Source organism: Panulirus ornatus, chromosome 12, assembly GCF_036320965.1.
Source record: "Panulirus ornatus isolate Po-2019 chromosome 12, ASM3632096v1, whole genome shotgun sequence".
In the NCBI taxonomy this organism is placed as follows: domain Eukaryota; kingdom Metazoa; phylum Arthropoda; class Malacostraca; order Decapoda; family Palinuridae; genus Panulirus; species Panulirus ornatus.
The window spans coordinates 60,880,308-60,887,807 of NC_092235.1; the positions used below are offsets into that span (position 1 = coordinate 60,880,308).

Genomic DNA, 7,500 nt, shown 5'->3' on the forward strand with positions numbered 1-7,500 from the left:
ATCCTGAACACCTGAAGAAGGTGTTTCAAGCTTTCGAGCGGTAATCAAACCTTTTCCAACGGCCCTTGATGAACGTGTTAGTCGATGAGCTTAAAGTTCAACTAACCTAACAGTGAACACAAGAATAATCTTGAAAAAAAAAAAGTAATAAAACAGAGTTTTGATGTAACTTACCGAGTAATTTCCCTCGTTGTTTCACCGCCTTCGATAGCTCAGTTGGTAGAGCGGTGGACTGTAGTTGGTAAATGAGACAGACATCCATAGGTCACTGGTTCGAATCCGGTTCGAAGGACATGGTTTTTTACTTACGAAGCTCGGTACTATCTATGCAAAATAAACAAAAAACACGTGTGAAGGTAAGAAACAACATAGTCTATCTTGAAGAACAGTTTTCTCTTATACTTTCTTTACGATTTTGTTTGACTGTTACTGATCTATGCCTGCGTTATATATATATATATATATATATATATATATATATATATATATATATATATATATATATATATATATATATGCGTAGCCAGACTCCTCCTGCTTGTGGTTAGGTTAGGTTAGGTTAGGTTAGGTTCTACCAATGAGTTGCAAATCTCGTCGAAGAACTCATTCCCAAGTACTCCATCCTTTCCCTGCTACTGATTGTAGAGTAGCCTTGGAACTGCAGGAGCCCCTGGGGAGTTCTGGGGTTATATATATATATATATATATGTATATATATATATATATATATATATATATATATATATATATATATATATATATATTTTTATTATTTTTTATTATACTTTGTCGCTGTCTCCCGCGTTTGCGAGGTAGCGCAAGGAAACAGACGAAAGAAATGGCCCAACCCCCCCCATACACATGTATATACATACGTCCACACACGCAAATATACATACCTACACAGCTTTCCATGGTTTATATTTTTTTTTTTTTTTTTTTTTTTTATACTTTGTCGCTGTCTCCCGCGTTTGCGAGGTAGCGCAAGGAAACAGAAGAAAGAAATGGCCCAACCTCGCATGGTTTATATATATATATATATATATATATATATATATATATATATATATATATATATATATATATATATATATATATTCCTATGAGTCCACGGGGAAAATGAAACATGAAAAGTTCCCAAGTGCACTTTCGTGTAATAATCACATCATCAGGAGTGGTCTTACCGGGCTCTGTCTGCATGAGGTGACACCGCTAGTGAAAAGTCATGTTTAGCAATGCTGTAATCACGGGGAGCGCAGTCTCATCCAAAGGCCTCACTCCATATGAATCCACATTTCCATGCTACTGTTCGTAGCGCACCCTTGGCCCTGCAGGACCCTCCGTAAAAGCGTGGATAACACCAAGACTCTCTACCTTACAATGGGATCCTGTGTGTAATCATGAGATGAAATAAATGAGTGTTTAGATAGGGTTTGATAAGAGGATTATTCTGTTTCCCTGTGAACTTTAAGCCACTCAGCTCTCGATGGCCATTCATTCCTGTAATACTCGCAGTATCTACTTCCTATATATAGGCTATATGTGCAGGGAATCTTGTATAATCGTAGAAATGAAATTCCCTGAATAAGTGAAGTCGTTTCATTTATGGTTTTTTTTTTTTTGACTGGTGGTTATCGCCTGACGTTCACGATCATAACGACCCTGACCTTCAATAGCTCTAAGGCCCACTCAACCAGCCTACCAAACCGTGTACTTTCTTCCTTCCCTTTCCCAGCCCACCGTATACTTTCTTCCTTCCCTTTCCCAGCTCACCATGTACTTTCTTCCTTCCCTTTCCCAGCTAACCGTGCACTTTCTTCCTACCTTTTCCCAGCTCACCGTATACATTCTTTCTACCCTTTCCCAGCTCACCGTGTACTTTCTTCCTTCCCTTCCCCAGCTAACCGTATACTTTCTTCCTTCCCTTTCCCAGCTAATCGTGTACTTTCTTCCTTCCCTTTCCCAGCTCACCGTATACTTTCTTCCTACCCTTACATGGACTAACTACAGTTCTGTACCGTCTGTGTCCTGTAGTCTGTTTACCTTATCATACTCAACCTTGATTACATAGTCACCTGCTTAAGTGGTCAGCCACGCTTCTGAAAAAAAAAAAAAATAGATAAATAAGTTTTTAACAAAAATGATAAATTGATACTACAAATCCTAGCGTATCTTCAGATCCCATGTGGTCTAGTGGCTAGGATACCTGGCTTTCACCCAGGAGGCCCGGGTTCGATTCCCGGCATGGGAACATGTTTTAGACCACCTCGATGACTTACATCTATGAATTAACGATGTTAACATGTACATAGATGAAGAAAAGTTACTTGAAATCGCGACTAATTCTTGAAACTCAATAGTTGATAAAATTCAGCTCTATTATATATATATATATATATATATATATATATATATATATATATATATATATATATATATATATATATGATTACACTCGAAACAAATCTATGAATCAATGAAGAGAACATACATCTTTCATAGTCTCTCATTGATATTGCGGCATTAAAGTATATACTCTTTCTTATGAATGCTATTGCCTAGTGTAAATGAGAGCGTGTACGGTTCTAGAATGCTCTTGAGTACGTGAAGGAGATTCATGTTCAAGCTTTATCGGTTTTCTGGTTGCAACTGGACGTGGATGGTCCTTGATAACTCTGGCAGACGATATAGATCTAAGGCCGAAGTAACCGAGTTAGTTCGATGGTTATGTCCGTGTTAGGCTTCTCAATTACCAAAATCATTAAGGTAACATATATATATATATATATATATATATATATATATATATATATATATATATATATATATATATATATATATATATCAAGGCTGGAGACTGTATTACTAGGAGCACAGTCTCAAAATCTTTTCACTCTGAAATTGGAGTCCACATTTCCTTGCTATTGTAAGTAGCGTCATGAGATATGCGAGGATACCCAGTGGGATGCGGTTGATCTAAGCATTTACTGATAACACGAAAAGTCTCTAGCGCTTTCGTGTAATATCACATCTGCAGAAGAAAGCTAAAAAAAAGATTCAGCACACAGCCAAAAAAAGAAAGATAATATATATATATATATATATATATATATATATATATATATATATATATATATATATATATATATATATATATTTCATACATATTCGCCATTTCCTGATTCAGCGAGGTAGCGTTAAGAACAGAAGACTGATCCTTGGAGTGAATATCCTCAATTGGCCCCCTTCTCTGTTCCTATTTTCTTTTCTCTTTGGAAAAGTAAAAAACGGGAAGGGAGGATTTCCAGCCTCCTGCTCCCTCTCCTTTTAGTCGCCTTCTACGACACGCAGGGAATACTTTCCCCAAAAAAAGCTTGTATTACATTTTGAAATACTGTGTTTCTACTTTTGACTTTATGTATTCATACTGAATATACCACTCGTGCCAACAGATGTAATAGAATCTTGAAGACTCTGAGCGATGGATGAAAAGATCTGCCCCGAGTGAGGATCGAACTCACGACCTTGAGATTATGAGACTCACGCGCTGCCTACTGCGCCATCGAGGCGATGCGAAACATTATTATACATTGTGGGAAAGTTCGAACCATTTTGAAATACCAGTGAATGAATGCAAGATATCAGTGGAACGTGTTGTAAACAACTTTGATATAGTTTACTTTTTACTTCGTTTTCTTTTTTATATATATAAAAGTGGAACGTGATTATTCTATATAAGTAAATGCTGTGGCCCAAAATATTATTACATTCCCATATGGTCCAGTGGCAAGGGAACGCGGCTCTCATCCGCCAGGCTCTGGGTTCGATTCCCGGCACGGGAAGACTTGTCATTACGTATCTGTTACTGGAAATTCACGGAGGCCATGAAGCAAGAAGTAAGCTACTACAGGAGTAATGTTAAGTGAGTTAGAAGTGTGGGAAAAAGAACAGGAGGAGAAGGGTACTTGAGATATGGTCATTTTTATAGTGGAAGTGGAGCATTTTTCTAATCTCTACACCAATCAGCTGCCTAATCCTGGTTCAACGAAGATGCCTTTGACTTTGAGACTAGTGTGTAGTGAGGATGATACAGTGAAAATGGATTTTCTTGCTACTGTGACTGACTGACGCTGGCCTCTTTTTCCCCCCAAGCTGGTCTTGGCCATCGAGAGAAATTCATGTAAGACTGACGGGGAGGCTGCAGCTTGGGTGTATTTCAGTCACCAAGATCTATATTGCGACAGTTACTAACACCAGTCATCCCTAACCTCTGGCGACGGTCCGAGAGTAATGCCTCAAGGCATTTAATCAATAGTAATGGGAAGGTACAGGTTCATACAGGGGGTACAGGTTCATACAGGAGGTACAGGTTCATACAGGAGGTACAGGTTCATACAGGGGGTACAGGTTCATACAGGGGGTTATCTCGCTCATCCGATTGTAAATAGAAGTTGAAGTTCCTTTCTGTAGTTCTGTTTCTGATATCAGATGCTCAGAGAATCAGGATGATTGGGATGGATAAGATAATAGAAGATAGAAAATATGGTTACGTCTGAGTGACTGTCAAGAGTTTTCGAACCCGTTCAACAAGTCGAACCATCACTCTCAATGTTAGGTTTTTTTTTTTGCCGTGACGTATTTTCGTTCCTGATTTCTCAGCATTCTGCCGTGAGTGGTGAGTGAGAGTATATTAACTCGCTCATGGAGGAAGGCGGAGGAGATGAAATACGCGAATCTTTGTAGAGTGGTGAGTGAGAGGATACTAACTCGCTCATGGAGGAAGGCGGAGGAGATGAAATACGCGAATCTTTGTACAATTTAGTAGCTCAGAGCACGACTCGATGGGGTATGATATTGTTTATAGTCGAGAGTGGTAGTGATATAGGAGAGAGTGGATGATGAGGGTTTGGGGATAATGGCTTGGATTCCATGTTGGCCTTTTTGATAATGTACACTCTTTAGTGATTTCAAAGTTCGCGATTATCTATTTTGGTTGGTGCGTGCTTGTGCTTTCAGTTGACGAGTACGTATTTCAAGTGTCTCTTACTGATGAGGAATGTGGGAGTAAAGGTGAGGGACTTATGTAAAGGGAAGGGTGAACTGAGGGCTTCAATTACTGTTGGAATAAATGATTTTGGATTTGTAGAATAATTCGTTGTATTCACTATTAATTCACTACGGGAGAAAGAATAGTTCCCACGTATTCCCTGCGTGTCGTAGAGGGCGACTAAAAGGGGTGGGAGCGGGTAGCTGGAAATCCTCCCCTCTCGTTTTTCTTTAATTTTCCAAAAGAAGGAACAGAGAAGGGGGCTAGGTGAGGATATTCCCTCAAAGGCCCAGGCCTCTGTTCTTAACGCTACCTCGCTAACGCGGGAAATGGCGAATAGTATGAAAGAAATGAAAGAATATACATATATGCTGTCAGACCCAGTAGATCATAAGCCTCCGACCCATCCTGGTCAAGTGTTGGCTCCGAGTGTTTTTTCTCAGGAAAACTGTCCCCTTCTTCACCATAGAGACTCACCTCTCCTCTCTCCCTACATGTTGACCTTACTTATGTGACTCCTTGCCCTCCTGCACATACATATAGATGTGCCAATATATACCCTGCATGTGCGGTTGAGTGGTTAACTTGTTGGAATATTCACAGTTACTTTTAGTTGTTCGTCAGCGCCATTGTATAAGTATATTTCTCATTCTGTCATTATTTCTTTAGGATATACAGAATCTATGCCCTTATTGTGATGTAGATTAATCTTTGGTATTGTTTTTCTTTTTGTGGAAAAAAAACGATCTCTTAAGGGGCTAGAAGGAAGGAAATACAGAAAAGGTGATAGAGTGATGGGGAAGGAAACTGTAGTAAGAAGGGAAAAGGTGATGTTTACCTCACTCCTTTGCACCATTGGGTTTTTGCTAGTTTCCCTAGACGCTGTGTTTGCACAGTGTTCCTTTGTACATGTGTTCCCACACGGAAATAACTGATGATGGTAAATCAAGGTGACAAGAGATATTGTTCATTTCGTCAGGACTAAAGAAGATGATGTTAATCTATCATACATTATTTTTGTTGGCAGACGAGTCTAACGCCACATACAGTCTCACCCATCACTGCGTACATGGCCATTGGGACGCCACATACAGTCTCACCCATCACTGTGTACATGGCCATTGGCTCGTTGGTTGATTGGCCTCTAGGTCTACCCACTGTCAAGGTCATTAAAGGACGTCATCGTTAAGATATAACCATTGACTCAAATCCGAACTGAAGAATCTTCAACATCTTCTTCATACACTATGTGTGTATGGTCCTAAACATACACTATGTGAGTATGGTCCTAAACATACACTATGTGTGTATGGTCCTAAACATACACTATGTGTGTATGGTCCTAAACATACACTATGTGTGTATATGGTCCAAAACATACACACTGTGTGTATGGGCCTTGGCTCTTGGAATATGGCTGTCCCTAATAAATACAAGAAAAAAAAAAAAAGAAAACGGAGGAAATTCTGGGGACGGTGGAAAAGCGAACTACCTCTTGGGACTCTCACAGATCCAAATTTGCCTCTCCTTGCCAGGTGATGGGGCTTCGGAGCTTCGGTATGAAGCCAAACTGTTCCCAGACCGACCCGCTGCTTCGCTCACAAAGCTGCTCGGGAGCCATCTGCTCTTATTCATACGCTCCGTTATTGGCGTTGTTGCCGGTAAGGATCTGTGTATGAAAATTACAGTGTGGTTCAAAATTATTCTTTTTTTTTCTCTCTCTCTTCCTTTTTCTCTTTTTTTACCCGAGTTTCAGAGGTTCATAGAATGCTTCGTCGGTGAAATATTTACACTTTTCCATTCTGGATGCTCGGTGGCGAAGACCTATATGAGCTTATTTGTTTCTTAAACTGTTGCAATTTTAGTGGAGTGGGTCTTAAGGATGCAGTTCCCTTCTGTCTGTGTGTGTGGTTGGATGGTGCCTCATTTGTACCTGGCCAGAACCGTAGCGAGGGAAATTGGTGGGTGCGTCTGGAGGCTGTTTCATATAATGTGGGGCTGTTGGGTGCGAGGCACTTGATCGCCTCACGATGTGAGGAGGTAATTTCGACACTCGTTGCTGGGCTCATGGTTCCAACTGTTAAAAGTTGTGTATTTCAGTATCACGAGGGGGGGGTATAGCCAAAAGGATTTGACAAATATACAATTAAAAGCTTCTGTTATTCGTATATCTTAGATGTGCTGTTGGATATAATGACTATTGACAAGAAGCATAGAGCATCAAGCCACAAGTTCTGAATATGCGCTTCAAACAACTCTGATACGTTGTTGTTGAAGAGGTGTAGAATTCCTTAGATTTATTTGATTTAATGTATTCAACTGGTTTATATTACCATGAAGACCAGATTCATCAAATACAAGGATTTAATCCTTGATTTATAATGAAAAAGAAAGTGGTATTGTCTCGGATAGTCTAAAATTCACGTTCTTTTTATCCTCATTGTCCCTCAGGT

The 7,500-nt window shown here is 39.6% G+C and overlaps 3 non-coding genes across 3 annotated transcripts; 2 read left to right on the forward strand and 1 right to left on the reverse strand.

Annotated features, from left to right (window-relative positions):
• Positions 1 to 201: 201 nt before the first annotated feature.
• On the forward strand, positions 202 to 292 carry TRNAY-GUA (transfer RNA tyrosine (anticodon GUA)). The gene is given in 2 exon segments: positions 202 to 238; positions 257 to 292. It is a non-coding gene; the product is annotated as a tRNA-Tyr (tRNA).
• A 1,887-nt stretch (positions 293 to 2,179) lies between these two features.
• On the forward strand, positions 2,180 to 2,251 carry TRNAE-UUC (transfer RNA glutamic acid (anticodon UUC)). The gene has a single exon. It is a non-coding gene; the product is annotated as a tRNA-Glu (tRNA).
• A 1,245-nt stretch (positions 2,252 to 3,496) lies between these two features.
• Positions 3,497 to 3,569, reverse strand: TRNAM-CAU (transfer RNA methionine (anticodon CAU)). The gene has a single exon. It is a non-coding gene; the product is annotated as a tRNA-Met (tRNA).
• Positions 3,570 to 7,500: the final 3,931 nt, after the last annotated feature.